This window comes from Carya illinoinensis, chromosome 8 (genome assembly GCF_018687715.1).
Source record: "Carya illinoinensis cultivar Pawnee chromosome 8, C.illinoinensisPawnee_v1, whole genome shotgun sequence".
Taxonomy (NCBI): Eukaryota; Viridiplantae; Streptophyta; class Magnoliopsida; order Fagales; family Juglandaceae; genus Carya; species Carya illinoinensis.
This window is the reverse complement of record NC_056759.1, coordinates 34,269,940-34,289,981: the sequence shown is the minus strand read 5'-3', so window position 1 is coordinate 34,289,981 and position 20,042 is coordinate 34,269,940. Positions and strand designations below refer to the sequence as shown.

General features: G+C 37.5%; 2 long non-coding RNA genes across 8 annotated transcripts; one reads left to right on the top strand and one right to left on the bottom strand.

Moving 5' to 3' along the window:
* The first annotated feature begins 1,317 nt into the window (after positions 1-1,317).
* Positions 1,318-4,675, top strand: LOC122274194. The gene is made up of 3 exons (XR_006228240.1): positions 1,318-2,364; positions 2,927-3,050; positions 4,138-4,675. It is a non-coding gene; the product is annotated as an uncharacterized LOC122274194 (long non-coding RNA).
* A 538-nt stretch (positions 4,676-5,213) lies between these two features.
* LOC122317955 lies at positions 5,214-20,042 on the bottom strand. Of its 7 annotated transcripts, none has more exons than XR_006244687.1 (16): positions 19,821-20,042; positions 18,869-19,247; positions 18,169-18,236; positions 17,581-17,655; positions 17,184-17,241; positions 9,133-9,324; positions 6,943-7,069; positions 6,795-6,867; positions 6,618-6,710; positions 6,452-6,541; positions 6,284-6,373; positions 6,115-6,204; positions 5,946-6,035; positions 5,722-5,820; positions 5,570-5,628; positions 5,214-5,483 (listed from the first exon to the last, which is right to left on the bottom strand). It is a non-coding gene; the product is annotated as an uncharacterized LOC122317955 (long non-coding RNA). The 7 variants fall into 7 exon arrangements; XR_006244689.1 differs by having other exon boundaries at positions 9,133-9,170; XR_006244690.1 differs by lacking the exon at positions 9,133-9,324 and having other exon boundaries at positions 6,943-7,109.

Sequence of the window (20,042 nt, the reverse complement as noted above, 5' to 3'; positions counted from 1 at the left end):
CTCGAGCGCTAAGAATTGGACAAAAAAGTTTTTCTTTATTTCTAGTAAGGGTTGGGATTTCCCAAGTTCGGAGACTCCTCAATGGGAATTTTCCATTAGGGACAATTGGGAAAAAATTTCTAAGGAGAAAGGCTTGTTGGCAGCCCTAAAACCCCTATCCGAACAGGAGCTGGCCCTAATTTAAATGGTTCGCATCTAAGCAGAGGGCCACCCAAACAATCTTTGGACTGAATACCTACTGACCCATGATAACATAGACTACTTCTTGACGACCCTTGACCGTTCCCACGTCAAAGGTCGTCTATTCTTGACCAAGACCGTGGTGTCGTCCTCTACATTGAAAAGAATCAAAGGCCCTCTCCAGGCTACTCCTTTGTTCGGTACTCCATCTTCTACGTTTAGCACATCGCTCGCCTGTACAACTTCCCAAAGCCTTGGTGATACTTGAGGGTTTAGCAAATCGAGCACTCTCCGACTTGGCTGCAACATTTGAGTTTGAAATTTCTCACCAGGCGCCCCGTTTTTTAGTTCTCAGTTTTGACTTTGCTGTCGAAGAGACTGTTGTTGGGGAGGTAAACCCACTTTTGGACAAAAAGGAGGCTTCTACCCGCTAGGTAAATGCTGGCAGGCGCGATAAGGAAATGGATGCTAGTCTGGACGAAGAGGTAGATGTTGCCCATAGGGAAGTCAAGAGGTTGTCCTGCAAGGCAGCACGGACGGCCAGGGCGATGACCATCTCTCCGAGTTCTCGTGCATATCCTGGCCTATGGCGAATGACCTCCCTAAAGATAGTCGCTGCTGCCTCATCAGTACATCGCTCCGGTTCTAGGCCATCCAGCTTACCTTTCATCTCCTTCTGCACATTGACAAAACACTAGTTATTAAAATTCTTGGCATGTGCTATTTATGTGTTTTATCACATTCAGAAAGAAACATAGATCTTAGGGACTATAAGTGTACTACTCATATAAGTATCTTCTGTAGTGACTGTCATAAATTTATTATTCTTCTTTGACTAGCGCATCTCCTTGTAAAAATCAACTAAATTCGCCTTTCCAGCGTGCAACATATGTGAGCAATGTGTATAAAAATATATTTTTGTATAAAAACTTTATTGTGGTAGACACGCGCATTTTAAGCCCAAAAGCTAGAATAACCACAACAATAATGTAATACGAACACAAAAATAAACAAATTCACTTCACTTGAAAATAATATTTAAAACACACTAAAAAACTTATTCCTAACATAATGATATTAAGAAATCAGAAATTCTACTCAGCTACCTGCTTAAATTTTTTACACTGTACACGTGACGTGGCAAACCTGGTCTGGGCGCCACATCACGGTTCTGTAATTCGATTTCCTCCACTGAAGCCTTCCTCTCTCGTGCTCACTCTCTCTCGTGTTCTTTTGTCCCGTGCTCCTCTCTCTCTCTCTCTGTACTCCTCTCTATTGCGCTCCTCTCTGTTATTCTAGGGCAAAGTCTTCCCTTGCAAACTCCAGTCGACGTCGAAGAGAAGACTGTCCCTGCATCCAGATCTGCGGCCATGCCACGGTAAGTTTTTGACCAAAACCTGGTTTTTGGTTCCCCAGTACAGTGACGGGGTAAATATCTCGAGAGTGGACACGTTTATCTTGGAGAGGCTTAAGAAGAAGGGCTACGAGGTGCTGTTTATGGTTGATGCAATTGATGAGTATGCCGTTGGGCAGTTGAAGGAATACGGTGGTAAGATTTATGAAATTCATCTTGGGAGAACAGGAATCGAGTTGTCATTGGAAATAGGAGGGTATGGCTATAGTCACTTGAATGTTTGTTTTTATCGGACGGGGAGGGAAAGATAGGGCCCAAGTTGTTTGACGAAATGCCTGAAGGGATTTTCTTATCATTGGTTGATATCCTTGGAAGTAGTAAGCGGTTTGCTACATTATGGGTTTTTCTTATAGAAATAAGAGAGTCTCGTTGTCTTGAGATTAATCCAAAAATCTTATGGGTTGTTTTTAAGGATTATAGTAGAGCTAATCTTCCGAAAGATGCGATGCGAACAAAAACAGTTACTATTGACCGGCCAAACCTCATCTACATTTACTTATGTAGTTAAAGAAATAGCATTGAAGCTTGATACAAGAGGTCTCGAATCATCTTCTACATTTTTCAACGCTGGGAACGAGCTTTCCACATCCCTATTGTATAAGCTCCTAGGCATGGTCAACTTCGATGGATTCCAAAAGAAGGCTACGCTTGCTTTTAATTTTAAAGAAATGATTATGGTAGTTGCAGCTTCTCGAGCCAGCATGGGTGGATACATTTCATCTCAATCTATAAAGAAAATCAACAAATGGGCTTCCCATGAGATCTGTAAGGTATATTGGTTTATTTTCTCACTAACGATTGCAGGATGTCTAATTGCACCTCAACTGCTTGATATATTTCCACTAAGGGTTATCTTGTGTTTTTGAATGTGTATGGGAAAATGGGTATGCCTTGGGAAAAAATAATTAGATGTTGTTGCCGGTTTGAAGAGTAAGGAGTATGCTTTTATTCAATTGGGTCTAAAGAATTGGCAGGCGGTGCCATTGGTCAACAGGAGTGAGAGGATTTTTCTCCAGCTTGTAAAGATTCTTGTCTAGTGCCCTTGTTGCTCTTCGTCTGCTGCTTTCTTATTTATTTTTTGGCCATCCTTTGATGTTGTAGTGGCAGATCAGGTCTATGTTGTCATCCCAATACTGGAGTTTAAAATAAATAAATAAAAATAAAATAAAAAAATCAAGGATTATTGACTAGGAACACCATTCAAGATTGCTGACATGTTTCTTCAAGCTTGGGTAATATCAATTAACAAACATGTCCTGCTAAATTGTTTAAATTGTTTTTTTTTATTCCTTCTTTTTTATTCAGTGCTTTGCTTAAATTGTTTCTTTTCAGGTGCCTGCAACTATAGCATATGTCTTCTGTGCATTTTTTGGCTTTCAAGTTCTATTTGGCATTATAAAGGTTAAAAAACTTGATGAACGGGAGAGGTTGGTAACAAGAACTACTTAAGCCACCGGTAAGTGAATACCATTTCCTCTTCTTCTGGACAGCTGAAAAGTTGCATATGCGAGTGTCTGTAATGTGTGACCAAACACTACAAAATTGACTGAATATAGAACATATAACCTACTTCCTTGTAGTCAACTTGTGAGCTTTATTTAACACGTCAATTTCTGTGGTGGGAGGTGTTCAAGCTAGGAAACAATGACATTATTTTTCATAATTCATTTTCGATATTTAGCAATGTTTATCTTTTTGTCTGAATCTGTGCACACAAGTGGTGTTGGAAGTTATTGGATGGAAGAAGATCGTGGATATATGTAAGCCGAGGGCCTTATTGGAGAACTCACGGGAGCATGGATGATCCCATGTATAAGCTAGCAAGAAAGTGGACAAACGTGTTAATTTATTTCTGCATAGTCTTTACCTTTTAGAAAGCCTTACAAGATTGGATTCTAAATCAAGTGAACTGAATTTGGAGCACCTTTGGGTTACCCATGACAATCACCTTGGAGTTTGACCTCTGTGTGGTAGATTATGGTCGTCATATAGATATCAGGTCCCTCAACACCAGCAAGTTACTTTGTGGTCTTTCATCCTCAAACAGAAGGCTGATTTAAAGCATCTATGAATAGTATTTCTCAAGTCAGTTCATTATACTACTGAATAAAATTGTTTCAACCAAATATACAGGTACCTAGTTGTGCTATTTCTATAAATCTTGAACTATGGAACCATCATCAAATCAGCATTCTTTGCCTTGGGAACAAGTTACTGAGAGTCCACCCACTATTATCTGTCATAAGCAACTGTTCCAATTAGTAGCTTATAAAATGAAGCTGATGATACATGCAATGATGATGAAGTGCGAATTCTTTTTTACTGTCACCACTGCATGACCAACTCAGAAACTTTCTAATGGCTATTAGAATGTGCTTATGCATATTGATTGTTTTGTATAATCCGTCTTCTCATCTAGAAGTGTGAAGCATTTTACGGGCTACATTTTTATGCTATACCATAGAAACTGTTGTGAACTGTTTATATTTTATGGATCTTAACCTTACAACCAATTTGTAATTTGTTCCTTTGGTCGGGCTCAGTACCGGTCTTGAGTGCAGACGCTGCTCATATGAAGTTTTATGATCACCCAAGTCAGCTATCCAATCATCAGAAAAATGCAAGAGCTTGAAGGAGGATGTCAAGAGGGGTTCTTTACTCCCCCTTTTTCTGAGAAAATGAGGGTGGGTCCCTTTACCCTCAGTATAAGCAAGAGCGTATGGGGAGATTCGAACTTGTATTTATGTTAGCTAAACTGTTCCATTTTTATTTTGAGGTTTTACAAGAATGATCCCAAAAGGACTCTTAAGTCTATCGCAAGTTGATGCCTTTAATCGCAAGTTGGTAGCCCATAAAGGATATCTTTCAGCCCCTATTGTAATTTGTAACAATTCTTCTTATATAACCATCTGTCTTCTTCCTCACTATCTTAATTTGTAATTTGTAACAATTCTTCTTAATTTTCTGTGCATAACACGGGAATGGGACAAGTGCTTGTATTGTAATAACCAAGGGATTGAAGAACGTACAAACATTTCTGCTTGTATTGTAATAATAAGGGACTTGCTTACGATGATCAAATGATTGAAGTAGTTGAACAAGTTTTAAGCTTTGTGCCTCTAAGTAGACTGCAGATCATGAATGATACTGCAAGTAGAGTTCATAAAAGAAAGTTTTAAGCTTTGTGCCTCTAAGTAGACTGCAGATCATGAATGATACTGCAAGTAGAGTTCATAAAAGAAAGCAAACATTAGCAATCACACCTCTATATCGGATCTACAGCCGTAAATTTTGCATCAAAGATTACTCTTACTCAAGTCTGTTATTCTGAAATCTTAAGTCCCTGATAGCTGAAAATTACTATTGCAGGCTCATCCATCCAATGATATTGGATAGACCTTTTCATCTTCTTTTCTAGATATGAACATAATGTCAAACTAATCTTCAATATGATTACTTTTTGACCTCTCAAAACTTTAAGAAATAAATGTTTGGACTCCAGCCACAAAATGATCCATTTAAAGCAACTTTACAATACAAGGAGATAAATTATCCAAGGAAAAGAGTTGGTGTAGATATAACCCTCATCCACAAAAACATTATAAACAATCTAGCCAAGTTTATCTACACAAACTGTCAATATTTATATCCGCAAAAAATTCAAGTCCAGTCACATGATGCTGCCAAAAAATCAGCTAGCCAAGTTTATCTACACAAGCTGCTAATATTTATATTCACAACAAATTCTGTACAGGTCCGGTGCCAAAAAATCAACTGGCCAAGTTTATCTACAGAAGTTGCCAATATTTATATCTACAAAAAATTCTACACAAGTCCAATCGCATGATGCTGCCAAAAAATTAGCTGTCGCCTGTCTAGTCACACAATGCTGCCAAGAAACATGGGCATGGTCCAGTCAATAACATATCACACTAATACTTGACCAACATAGTAATATAATTAAGATTTTCATACATCGTCTGATATAAGCACCTATCTCTATGGAATTACATCGCACTGGTGTCGTCACACACCTGAAACAACACAAATAATATTCAATACCACGTGCATAATAACTTTCGAAAATGAAGGTAGAAACAATTAAACCAATAAGCGAAACCTCACACCTCCTCATTGCCCGATGGCATTGGTTGTGTGCTAGTGTTAAATTGAGATTCTGGATGGTTGTGCAATTGTGATTCATCATCTAATATTTTTTTGCAAGTCTAAATTCTCACAGAAAAAGAGACATATATTAGAAAGGAATATATACAATAAAAACCAAAATTGTTAGAGAGCCTCAAATGCACATAAGGAAAATTTAAAAAATAAAAATAAAGAGGACATCTACCTGGCTAGTCTCTTGAAATCGTCTCAACTCCTTCGGATTACTCAATGGAGGGTTTGGCATAATCGGTCCAACAGGTGGCATCGAGAGATGCTGACACATTGTTAGAGAGCCTCAAATGCGCATACAAAAAAATTAAAAAATTAAAAATAAAAATAAAAAGGACATCTACCTGGTTAGTCTCTTGAAATCGTCTCAACTCCTCCGGATTACTCAATGGAGGGTTTGGCATAATCGATCCAACAGGTGGCATCGAGGGATGCTGACACATTGTTAGAGAGCCTCAAATGCACATACAAAAAACTTAATAAATAAACGATAAAAATAAAAAGGACATCTACCTAGCCAGTCTCTTGAAATCTTCTCAACTCCTTCGGATTACTCAACAGATGGTATGGCATAATTGTTCCAACATGTGGCATATATGGATGCTGCATTTATGCACAGGGTTAGAATGACTCAAATGCACATATGCAAAATTTTAAAAAAATATTAAAAAGGACATCTACTTGGCCAATCTCTTGAAATCTTCTTAATTCCTCCGGATTACTCAACGGAGGGTATGGCATAGTCTGTCCAATAGGTGGCATCGATGGATGCTGCAATTAGGTCGTGTTAAAAAGCCTTGAATGCAAATACAATTTTTTTTAAAAAAATATAAAAGATGGCATCTACCTGGCTACTCCAATGGTACAGATATGGATTTGAATTTGTATTTGGTGTCATCATAATTGTCGGGTAGTATGGATTTACGGGACCATGATAGCCCTATAATACAACAATAAAAAATATATTAACTAAATGAAAATATCAGACACTCTGAGATATCGAAATGACCAATGCGTATCATACTTGGGTCGGTGAAATCGATGTAGAAGGCTTCGATGGCCTATCATCTTCCTCTTCACCCATCAGGCTTTTACAACTAAGAATGACACATACAGAAATTCAAGATCTCTCAATTGTAATAAGAAGGTGAGATAAGGTGAGGATTTCTTACCCGAAAGAAAAGGTAGTGTACTGTTGCGGCTGTGCACACTAGGGCACTCCCATATGAGGTAAGCTACTCAAGATTTTGAATGAGAGAGAGAATTTGTTTCCATACTAGTAGGATTGTTTATCAATACCTAGAACGATGCCAAAAACCATTTTAGCAACACCACTCATCTAAAAACAAAAAACAAAAACAAGCTATTTTAGCAATAACCGCGTAAAAAAGATGTGTAATGTGTTTGCGTAGTACGTACTGCTTCTTCTCAAAAGTCAACCCATAAAAAATGTGGAGTAGTGAGTCTAGTATTATAGCATCATCAGTGGTCAAAATTAGTCATAGATACTTGCTTAATATATTTCCTTTCTTGAGAGTTGAGATCATCATGTTAGCTCTCTCCTCACAAGCCTGTTAGCTATAGCTACTGCTCTGTTTATTATCATGGGCATTTCATGATCTCTTTATTTATTTATTTTTTATCAAAGGCAGGGTCTGAACTAATGCTCCTGCTGGACTGTTAGGCAAATGCATCATGGATTAAGACAAGTGAAGAACCCATTTTGATAAAAAAATCCTTCATTTGATCTAAAGAAGAAAGTTTGGAAAGGAAGAGTAGGGAAGATTTACCAAATTTGCATGTCTGCAAAGCCAACCAATTATTGTAAAAGTAATTAGATAGATGTATGCATAATAATAATCAGAATCGTGTCTCAAGAATGCCCCAAGCATGCATTCTCCTAGCCTAGCTTAGGTTTATGTAATATATTAATTCATGCTGCAGTAGTGGGGGAACCTCTATTCAGCTGTGTGGTATATATATATATATATATTATAAATATATTTGAACTGGAGCACAAGCACCACAAATATTCTCTATATACAAAGGAATTCGTTAAAAGATCTTTTTCCCATGCCAATTTTAAAAGAAATGACTAACGAGTAAGCACAGCAACCCATGACCAAAAGCAAAAGCTTTTTTTCTGCAAACCCCTGAAAGTAAAAGATAATCATCCATGAATAACCACTTATTCCTCATGTATCTTCCATCAATGGTATTTATGACCCTGTGGATCTCTCTCTCTCTCTTTTAATAAATGAAAGTCTCGAATCTTGGATTACATGCACGTGATAACACATGCTGACCACCTATCTTAGACCCAATTTTGGGACTTTGGAGCATGCCTTTGAAAACATCTAGATCCAGGAACTTGATGCAGGCAAATTGGCAAGTACGATAACTTGCACCAGGAAAGTAAAGGACCATATTACTTGGAGGGAAATCAGGCATTTAAGAGGGGAGAAAAAAGAGTGAATTCTGACATTCCCAGGTACAAGCAATCTGGTCAAAGTCCATACACTGAAAGAGTTATAGCTGTCATGCATGTGTCACAAGGCTAGCTAGCCAGACACATTGTAGTGGCATCAAGAAAGAAAATTCTCTAAATAGGAAAAAAAACAAATTGCTGATATTGTAGATATCAGAAAATATTGACTAGATAGATTTGTACAACTTGCAAATGGGCCTGAGTATGTTTATAAACTAGTCTTGGAATAGAGCGGGGATAACCTCATTCCAGATAATCCAATGCTATAACCAAACAACAGTCATCTTCTACCTTGAGATGTTTCCGATCATGATTTCTAACAATGATGGCAATCATCTTCTACCTTAGAGGCTTCTCTTTATGCAATTTTTAACTGCAATGTTAACTAACAAGTGAATCCATACTCAGGCTTTACTGCAATGTTTATTGCAGTTAAACATTGGAGACCAAACTGTAATAACATGGCAGTGAATCATAACGTTGCAATTTTTTCAGTTCACATTACAAATCTTAGAGGCTTTTCTTTATGCACTGCTAGAAACTGTAATATAGCTATAGGAACAAATTCGCAGCATAGTTAATAACAAAGTACAGAGGCAAAATAGCATGGTTCCATGCGGTAAAATGCAACCAAAAGTCATATCAAAATTCAAGTTAGGAAATTTTACTGGGTTTTTTCATGTAAATCATTTAACTGGAAGATCCCATTGGCTTGTGGCAACTGGCTAACATAACAATGAGTTTTCTTTAAAAACAAAAAAAGAAAAATCTGAAACATTTCCATTCAGAGAGCCAAGGCATCTTACGAAAGAAAGGAAAAAAAAAAAAAAAGATTTTGAAGCAAAAGCTAACAAAAGCAGATTTTGGACAATACCTTGCGAGAGAAAGCTGGGCTACGGATACATTGTCGATCTGTAAAAAGTGAATAAAGAACAACTCGTCAGCGATGAAGCTTTGGTTGGTGGTTCAGAGAGAATACGGGGGAGGACGCCGGCACGACTGAACACACACGAACATGTACTTGACGCGCGCCGGAGCTGGGGAAAATTTCGAATTGGGAGAGGAGCTGTAGAAAATTTCGAATGGGGGTTGGAATAAAACGCACGTTTTAGTATTTGAAAAAAAAAAAAAACAAAAAAGCCACATAACGTGTGTGGTGTAGGATGCCCTATAGAAGAACTCTTATGAAATACCCATCTATCTTTGCTATCTCATGCATTTTCAAAGTTATATCTCCCTCCCTCACCCTACATTCCTTACAAGAAGTATATACTGAAACCTTTTCGGCCCTTTGAGAACTCTCAACATAGAAATGAATTAAAAAACCATACCTCATATTATAGACCCTTACAAAAACATCCTAATCAAATTAGCCATGTACATAAAATAAACCAATGTATGAATACTATCAAAGAGCACTTCTTAAGATTTAATAGGTGATGAGTCATTATGTTGCCTATTGTTGGGATATGAATTCAGATTTGGGACAAGTGTATTGATATGAGAAGAAATTATTTGAAACCTTATACTTTTGCTCAAGGATCCGGACAAATGATTTATAGCCTAATGTGTGATTAATCGTGAGCTTCTGATTCTCCCGATTTTGAATTAAGATTTTCTACCATGCAAATCTAATGTTAGCTATGATAAACAAACACATTTACCACAACAATATTTAGACACATTAAATGGGTAGATATATGGTTTAATTTGAGAAAAAAATATATATCTTAAAGGCGTTGCTGCCCCACCTCCCATATAACTTAATCCATATGAGGGGGTCGACCAAGCTAGTCCCATTAGCCAACGCTTCTTCTTGGCTTCTATATGATAGATATATCTTGTGCAAGTCGTGATGGAATGCGTTGAAGCGCTTACGCAGTTGATTGGTCATTGTCAATCGGTGGTTTTCGCATTCCCAATCGAACACAAAGTCACCTTACAATTATGTGCTATAACGTTATTTTGGCTATTAGTTGATATTAACAAACAAATGACTTACCCGAACACGGTCGATGAGCTCCTCCTTCTGGGCTTGTGGTACATCAGACCATTGTGCGTAACTCATGTCGTAGTGATATTTAATGATCTATGTTACCCGTGTCGTGAGCATGTAAGCATTCTCATAAAATGGGGCAATTTCGCCATCATTTATCTTCAAAAGCACTTTCTTAGCTTCTTAAACTTAGTGCATTTTGCGGGCCCACGAGTACGTTTCCTCTATTTCTGGTTTACTACAGGCACTGTGGGGGCATCCGTAACTGTATTCCTCGTGTATGGTAGGCACTTTCTTCACATTTTCTTATCATCAGCACAAAACTTTAGTTAGCTTGTCAAATCATATCTAACATCACATGATTCATCGCATTCCAAAGCTACTATTCGTGCCCTCCAAGACTGTCAACTTTTAGTTGACCAGAACATAGATTTCCTATTGAAAAATTTTTAAACGGTTAATTCTATAGACAATCTAAATAGCTTGCTAGAAGATGTTGTCCAGTGCCATCTTAATCAATGAAGAAACATGTTCAAATGGCCTTCAAGAGGAAGAATCAAACTCCAACATCAAACAAGAACTCTTAGATCCCATATTTAATGAGACTAAACTCTATAGCATTTCTCTTGATCTTTTTAATCATGGTTGGGTTGCTCAGACAAAAAGTGGAAGAATGTTAACAGAAAGAAAGTTCATGTTTTCCAAGATATTAGAAAATGTTGGAAAGAAACTTTCCCCAATTTTAGCAATGTCATTGAGCAGTAAACAATAAAATTTCGAGTCTGCAATTGCGAGGAAGATGCTTTAGACAATGGTGAGCCAAGGGTGATTGTGAACCCGGATGGAAGTGGAAACTTTAGAACTATCAATGATGTTGTGGCTGCAGCTCCAATCAATACCAAAACTAATAATGGCTACTTTGTGATTCACGTGGTAGCCGGGATCTATGCAGAATATATTTCCATTGCTAAGAACAAGCAAAACTTGATGATCGGAGATAGTATAAACCAAACTGTGATCACAAGCAATAATAGTTTCGTATTTATAGCATTGAATTGTTTTGCCTTGTGTAGTGATGACATTGAACTGTCCTTGTAGTGGAAGTCTTGGGTAAATGTTGCAGTCTTGAAAAACAATAGCAACATTTCCAAATATGAAATCAACCATGCCATAGATATCGCATTCTCTGTAAAATTGCCTCATTGAATGTGCATATATAATGTGTATTGGTAGCCTTTAAAACTACATCTGTAAAATGTGGAGAGGTTAGCTCCGTTTTGGACTGCCACGACTTGGTGTTTGATTACTCCAGCAGTGTTGTGAAAGGCAATATCTGTAGCCGGGATCTATGCAGAATATATTTCCATTGCTAAGAACAAGCAAAACTTGATGATCGGAGATAGTATAAACCAAACTGTGATCACAAGCAATAATAGTTTCGCGGATGGTTGGGCTACATTTAGTTACTCGACATTTGGTAAGCTAAATTGCAACTTCAAACTCTTCATTATAATATGGGAAATACTCTACCCACAAAGTGATTATACAAAAATAATATATCACTGTCTTTTTAACGCTTGTGTTACGATTTTAATTCATATTGAACCTGTGGTCAGTTAGGGCTTTGTAGCAACAAATATTGCCTTTCACAACACTACTGGAGTAATCAAACACCAAGTCGTGGCAGTCCAAAACGGAGCTAACCTCTCCACATTTTACAGATGTAGTTTTAAAGGCTACCAATACACATTATATATGCACATTCAATGAGGCAATTTTACAGAGAATGCGATATCTATGGCATGGTTGATTTCATATTTGGAAATGTTGCTATTGTTTTTCAAGACTACAACATTTACCCAAGACTTCCACTACAAGGACAGTTCAATGTCATCACTACACAAGGCAAAACAATTCAATGCTATAAATACGAAACTGTTATTGCCTGTGATCACAGCTTGGTTGATACCGTCTCTGATCATCATCAAGTTTTGCTTGTTCTTGGCAACGGAAACACACTGCATAGATCCCGACTACCACGTGAATCACAAAGTAGCAATTACTAGTTTCGGTATTGGTTGGAGCAGCAGCCATAGCATCATTGATAGTTTTGAAGTTTCCACTTCCATCTGAGTTTACTACTATCGTTTGACTCACCATTGTCTGAAGCAACTTCCTCGCAATTGCAGACTCAGAACTTTCTTGTTTGCTGCTTGATGACATTGCTAAAGCAGGAGAAAGTTTCTTTCCAACATTTTCTAATATCTTGAAAAACATGAACTTTCTTTCTGTTAACATTCTTCCACTCTTTGTCTGAGCAACCCAACCATGATTAAAAAGATCGAGGGAAATACTATAGAGCTTCGTCTTATTAGACATGGGATCTAAGAGTTATTGTTTGACGTTGGAGTTTGATGCTTCCTCCTGAAGGCCATCAAAACATATTTTTTCGTTGGTTAAGGTGGCACTAGACAACGTTTGCAAGTCGTATGCTAGCAAGTTGTTTAGATTATCTATAGAATTAACAGTTTGAAAAGCTTTTGATAGGAAATCCACGTTCAGGTCAGCTAAAAGTTGACAATCTTGGAGGGCACGAATAGTGTCTTCAGAATATGTAGAATCATGTGATGTTAGATATGATTTGACATGTTGACTAAAGTTTTGTGTTAATGATAAGAAGAGGTGAAGAAAGTGCCTGCCATACACAAGGACTATAGTTGTAGACGCCCCCACGATGCCTATAGTAAACCAGGAACAAAGGAAACGTACTTGTGGGCCCGCGAAATGCACCGAGTTTGAGAAACTGAGGAAGTACGGGAAAGTGCTTTTGAAGATAAACGATAGCAAAACTGCCCCATGTTGTGAGAACGCTTCCATGCTCACGACACAGGTGACATGGATTATTAAACATAACTACGATATGAGTTATGCACGATGCCCTGATGTCCCACAAGCTTAGAAGGAGGAGCTCATCAACTGTGTTCGTGTAAGTCATTTGTTTGTTAATATCGATTGTTTGAAAGTGGTCGTAGTATAATCGTCGCCAAAATAACGTGATGACACATAATTGTAAGGTGACTTTGTGTTTGATTGTGAATGCGAAAACCACCGATTGAGTGACCGAGCAACTTCGTAAGCACTTCAACGCATTCCACCACGACTTGCACAAAATATATCTATCGTATGGAAGCCACGAAGAAGCACTAGCTAATGGGACTAGCTTGGTCGACTCCCTTGTATGGGTAAAGTTGTGTGGGAGGTGGGGCAGCGACGCCTTTAAGGTATATATTTGTTTCTTAAATTAAACCACATATCTACCCATTTAATATGTCTAAATATTATTATGGTAAATCCGTTTGTTTATCATAGCTAACATTGGGTTTGCATGGTAGAAAATCTCAACTCAAAATTGGGAGAATCAGAAGAAGCTCACGATTAATCACACATCAGGCCATAAATCATTTGTCCGGATCCCTAAACAGAAGGTTTAAGGTTTCAAATAATTTTTTCTCACATCAATACACTTGTCCCAAATCTAAACTCATATCCCAACAATAGGCAACATACTGACTCATCAACTATTAAATCTTAAGAAGTGCTCTTTGATAATATCCATACGCTGATTTATTTTATATATATGGCTACTTTGATTAGGATATTTTTATAAGGGTCTCCAATACTTTTAGTTCATCTTTATGTTGGTAGTTCCCAATCAAATGCTCGAAATAATTTCAAAATATACTTCTTGTTAGGAATGTGGGGTGGGGGAAGGAGATACAAGTTTGAAAATGCATGAGGTAGCAAAGATATATAGGTATTTCATAGTATGTTAGGGTAGGTTTGGATAGTGAGATGATAATTTTTTATTTTAGATGAAAGTTTAAAATATATATTTTTTAATATTATTATTATTTTGGAATTTGATAAAGGTGAATTGAGATTTGAAAAAGTTGAATTGTTTTATATTTTGTGTGAAAATTTAAAAAAATTGTAATAATGAGATGAAATGAGAATTTTGTGTCTCATCCCACTTGCCAAACCTGCCCTTATTATGTTAGGAATATGCATTTTAGTGTTGTTTTAAATATTGTTTTCGAGTGAAGTGAATATGTTTGTTTTTGTGTTCGTATTACATTATTATTATGCTTGATTACTCTAGTTTTTGGGCTTAAAATGCACATGTCCACCACAATAAAGTTTTTTGATACGAAAATATATTCTTATACACATTGCTCACACATGTAGCGCGTTGAAAAGACGAATTTGGTTGACTTCTACAAGGAGACGTGCTTATCGAAAAAAAATAATAAATTTGTGACAGCCGCTATAGAAGATACTTATGTGAGTAGTACACTTATAATCCCTAGGATTTATGTTTCTTTTCGAATATGATAAATGCATAAATAGCACATGCCAAAATTTGTAATAACCAATGTTTTTTCAATGTGCAGAAGGTAGGGCTGTGCAAAATAAGCCTGTAGCCCGTCCGTCCGTAAGACCTGATATGCCCAACCCGAATAAAGTCGGGTTCGACTTAACTACAGGTTCAACATCTTCCAACCCGACATTTATCGGTCGAAACCGTAACCACCATAACAGCTGAGAGAATGAGGACAGCAAAGAAGCGAAAGACCAGATGGTCGAGACGGGGAGAGAGTGGGAGTGTGGGTCGACTCAGTTGTGCAAAAAAGCATTTTGATTTGATCTAATCTGCGGCTTGTCGAATCGTCCGGACCACGGTCGAGCAACAGTGGCCCTGCAACTAGGTCCACGGTCCCTCCTGCTCTCTCTCTCTCTCTCTTGCGGTTATAGGATGGCGCAGAGTGACATCCATCAGAAGACCTTCGCTTCCGGCTTCTCCCACCAACTCCTCTCTCAAGCTCTCTAGTACTCGCTCTCTTTCTTTCTGTAATTTTTTTTTTTAATGATGGATAGAAGGATGGATGGGTGACCAAACGAAACCAAATCCCCAAAGAAGAAGATACATGGATGAGTGTAAATGTCCGATCAATCTTCACCGTTCAAATGACACATCTAGAAGACTCCATCTCCTAGAAACGACCTGTTGCGAGGAAGGGTATGGGTTGGTACACAGTCCCTCTACGCTAAAGAAGAAAGACTGCATGTTTTTTTTTTCTTTTCATTTTTTCATCGGGTCATACGGGTTCAACCCGCCTTTGTTTTAATGGGTCGGATCGGACCTGGTTGCCAGCTTATCATGTGTGTGATCGGGTCGGGTCAGGTCGGACGATAACCCGGTATTGGAAGACCGGGTTGCAGGCCTAGCAGAAGGAGATGAAATGTAAGCTGGATGGCCTAGAACCGAAGTGATATACCGATGAGGCAGCAACGGCTGTCTTTAGGGAGGTCCTTGGCCATAGACTAGGATATGCCCGAGGACTAGAAGAGATGGTCATTCTCGAGCCAACACGATAACGTGATCGAGATAGAGAGAAACATTACCTGACCGAGGTTGAAAGGCATAAGAAAGATGCTGAACACTACAAGAGTCAGCTCAATGAAATGAGGGGAGAGATGAGAGCTCTTAGGGAGCATCAGATTTAGACCGACAGGATGCTTCAGACTTTCTTTTGGGATTTCCTGTCATTCACTGACTCTCTTCGATAGACTCTGTGTAACGGTTCCCCTGATACATAAGGGGGTCATATGTTTTGACTATTTTGGGTGCTCTATTATTAGTCAATATGACAACTGGGCAATATATATAAATATATATATACTAGTTATAGTGCAACGTGCAAGGCACGTTTTTCTAGTTGGGAAAAAAGAAAGAAACCTTGAGGGGATGGACCACATCCTCTCCCCTCCTTTGCTTTCATTCCCTACTGCTTCCACCACTTGAACAAGGTATACACATAACATGTCCAATTGTACACATAAATTTAAGTCCACCATCCATTAAAATTCAATACACAACAATCAACACAACCATGAAATGCAATAAAACCACTTTCAACATAGTCTAACCATTTGTTAATATCAACCTACAAATGCTCTTTCAAGCTTCATACACACCAAGAACAATCCCAACCAACATATCACTTCAATATTTAGTACCAATTCACATCATTCCACTTCACACTCCGATATACATAACTCAAATTGTAAGGCATATCAACATGCTTGCTGCCCATGTAATCCAATCCAATACAATTGTAGACATTTTATCCATCTCACACTTGAGTTCAACACAATAAATAACACAAACGTATAATCATAAACCAAATTCACATATCACAAAATCTGAAAATGCTCTTGAAATCGATACACATACTCATACCCAATCCATATATCACTTGAGCTCAACCCAAATCCATCACACAGCCATTGTTCATGCATAGCACATCCAAGATATTTTTGATAGGTATAAACAGTTATGAACATTCTATTCAATCTATAAGCCTCTTGGTAATACATACTCATTCCAAAATCACAATCCCCCAAAAACACACCCTCTTGATGACAAGTTTCCAATCACTATATCAATTCTTTATAGTTTATTGAAACCTAAATATTCAATACATAAAATCTGTCCATATCATTTATACATCTACACAACACAATCACAAAGTTTTAGAAATTACAATCATGGCTCCACAAAACCACAACAATAGATCACTTCTTATTATCTGTTTTTTCTTTTGTTCACCATAAAACTGTGAAAGCCACCCCAAATTATCATATTCAGTATTCACATAAGGTTTAAACTTTACCAGCTCGTTATTTTCTCTCTCGGGTTCTTCAAGTTTTCAACCAATTTTCCTTGATTTCTTATTCAATTAAAGCTTTATGTCTTTAGTTTCTCAATTATCCAGCCTCCATTGATCATCATTAGAAATGCCAAACAATATTGAATAGCTAAATAGCATTAGTACATGCAATAAAAGCAAAAAAAAATAATTACATACCTCATGAAAGAGAACTCTGTAAGCATTCAAATCATGGTACAGTGGATGTTCCTCAGTGCTGCAATAATGCAACTCTTCAGCAATACAAAGGAAGCACTTTTCACATAATTTTTCATTTTCTTATTTTAAGCAAAAGAGTTAAGAAAAATTACTGCTAAAGTCTAACGTACATTCTGTTTATGAAGGAGATGTAGAATTTAATTATATGAAAACTCTTGCAAGGGCATGAAAAAAATATTTATGCTCATCAAGTAATTAAGAAAGTTAGCATATAAAACACATGGTAACCTTAATCATGGCTGATTGGCAAATAGCATAAAAGAAGGGTTACTTGTACATCATGACACGTCAAGATGCTCAGTACAAACTTTTCATGTTTGATAACTCAGTCACTTACAGATGTAGATGATGGAGATGCCCCTAAGCAAGAAACTTGAATAAATCTCATGATAACACCATGTTCTTTGACAATCTGCACAAGTGAATAAGGATGGAAAATATATGTCCCACAGGAAAAAAAAAAAAAAATCATCAAGCACCCGATCTGCAAAAATTCTCTTACAAATCCACAATTCTGGTACACACAGAAATAAGCATCGTGGCTATTCTTTTTTCCCAAAGGTGGGGTCCTGCATCCCCCCAGCAATGGAGGGATTTTTGGCCGATAATTTAACTGCTAATGCAATCTTCGACCCAGTTTCTAAATTTAATTTCCAATTTCTACTAATTGCAAGCAATATCACAAAAACCCAAAAAACCATCAGATCATAAAAACCACAAAAACCATCGGATCACAAGCATATCATGCAAAAAACAAAATTTTAAAATCCTTTCAAATCCAAAGATCGAAAGTAGATCCTAACACTTTCTCAGAATTAACTTGAGAAATTCAACTTATTTCTAATATTTTTTTTTTGATAAGTAAAATTATCAACTTATTTCTAATATCAAAGAAGATAACCAGAAGAATAGACTGAGAACATACTTCAGATATCTCATGCCCCACATTGCGAACGTGAATGACCTTAGAAGGTTCTGTCATTGTGAACCAGCCTGTAACAAAAACTCAAACAACGTTACTAAACCATTTATTATAATTTAGGTGCACCATCACACCCAACATTCTTCTATTTCAAAATGAAATATATATATATAAATATATATGTGTGTGTATTGTGTATATATATATAATTATTTGACTCAGCGACCACGTATACAAATGTACTTTGTGGAATTCAATAACAGCGCCAAGTGCAAAACACACTTAAAACCAGTGTTCAAGTGCCTTCAAAAACCCAAATTTTTTGGAAGTAAATATTGAAATTAATCTAGAATACATGGAACTGACGTCCTAAAATCCAAGTAATATAGCAATACCCACATAAACTAAAAGAATTCTGCCTTTAAACAACGAGAGATAAATAATAAGCAAGAAGCTGGACAACTAAAAGAGAGTGTCTGCTGGTCAAAACCCAATATGGTCGCAAAGAAATCCCGTGAAAAGAGAAAGAAAGACCTCTGAATCTCACAGAAGGAAAATCAAACACGGCCACTTATGGATTCCAAATTCAAAGTTCAAAGCTTTACTTTTTTTCCCTGAGCAATTTCTCCGCAACCAAGCGGATCTTAAGTTCAAAGTGAAATAAATCAAACAAACAAATCGAAAAGTAGAGAGCTTGGCTTACCTGAGAACGAGAGCGATAGAGAGAGATGGGAGTGGGAGAAAGTGGACGAGGGATTACGAGAGCAGCAAAGACCCCTTGCTTCGCATATTGTACGGCTTTGGCTGCTCTTGCTTCCCCTCTCATATATGGTTTTTTCCCCCTTGCGCGGTGGAGATCTTTTTCCGGCGAAGATCTTCGTTTCCAGCCTTCCCCCCTCTGTAATCACATCTCGAGTTCTCAGGCCCTCCCTTTCCTTTCATACATCCCTTCTTCGACCCAATGGCCAGAGCTTTGCGGGTTTATCGTTGCAAGAATCAAGCTGGAAGGTCTGTTCTTTCCACTTGGCGAGGGTATCAGCCCGGATAAACATCCATCTCGTTCCGTACGCGACTTCCTCTTCCTGGAATATTTCAACGAGAAAGACTTCATATTAGCACCTTATTTTTGCAAAACTCTATTCACAGAATCTGGGCTATGGTATTGCACAGCAGAAGCAACAATCAAGGAACAAAGTTATCATTCCGAATATGGGATTGTCTGAATCTGCACTACCATTGGAAGCAAAACTCAATAAAATAAATAATCAATTCAACAAAGAATTGCAGTGACTTTACTTATAAAGATATAGCTTAATATCAAAAATAAATTCAACAAAGAAATGCAGTGACTTAACAATCGAAAACCCCTTTTCCACCTTCCAAGAATAAAACCAACCAAGAACACAAAACAGGAATCCCTAATCGAACCCCCTAACCCCCCACCAAAATAAAATAAATAAATAAATAAAGCAAAACCAATGAAATGAAAAAGGAAATGTTCAAATCAACCAACCTCGTGATGGTAACATCCGACAGATTCACAAACGAAACCAGCGGTCACGGAAATGAAAAAAAAAAATTTCCAGACACTTCAGACCAAATAGAGAAGTGAGACTTAGAGAGAGAAACAAATACAGAGTAAGAGAGAAGCATACCATATTCCTAGAAACTTTATGTCCACGCCGGAAATGGAACTCTGCTGACTAGTTTATGTCCACGCCGGAAATGGAACTCTGCCGACTAGTTTTTTCCAAAAATGGAAGTGGAGCTCTTCACAAGTTCAGTTGTGCATTTTCAGCCGAGCGGGAGGGACGCGTGCGAAGACAAGAATTACCTGTAGTTTCAGCAGAGAGGGAGGGAAAAAGAATCTGAATTTT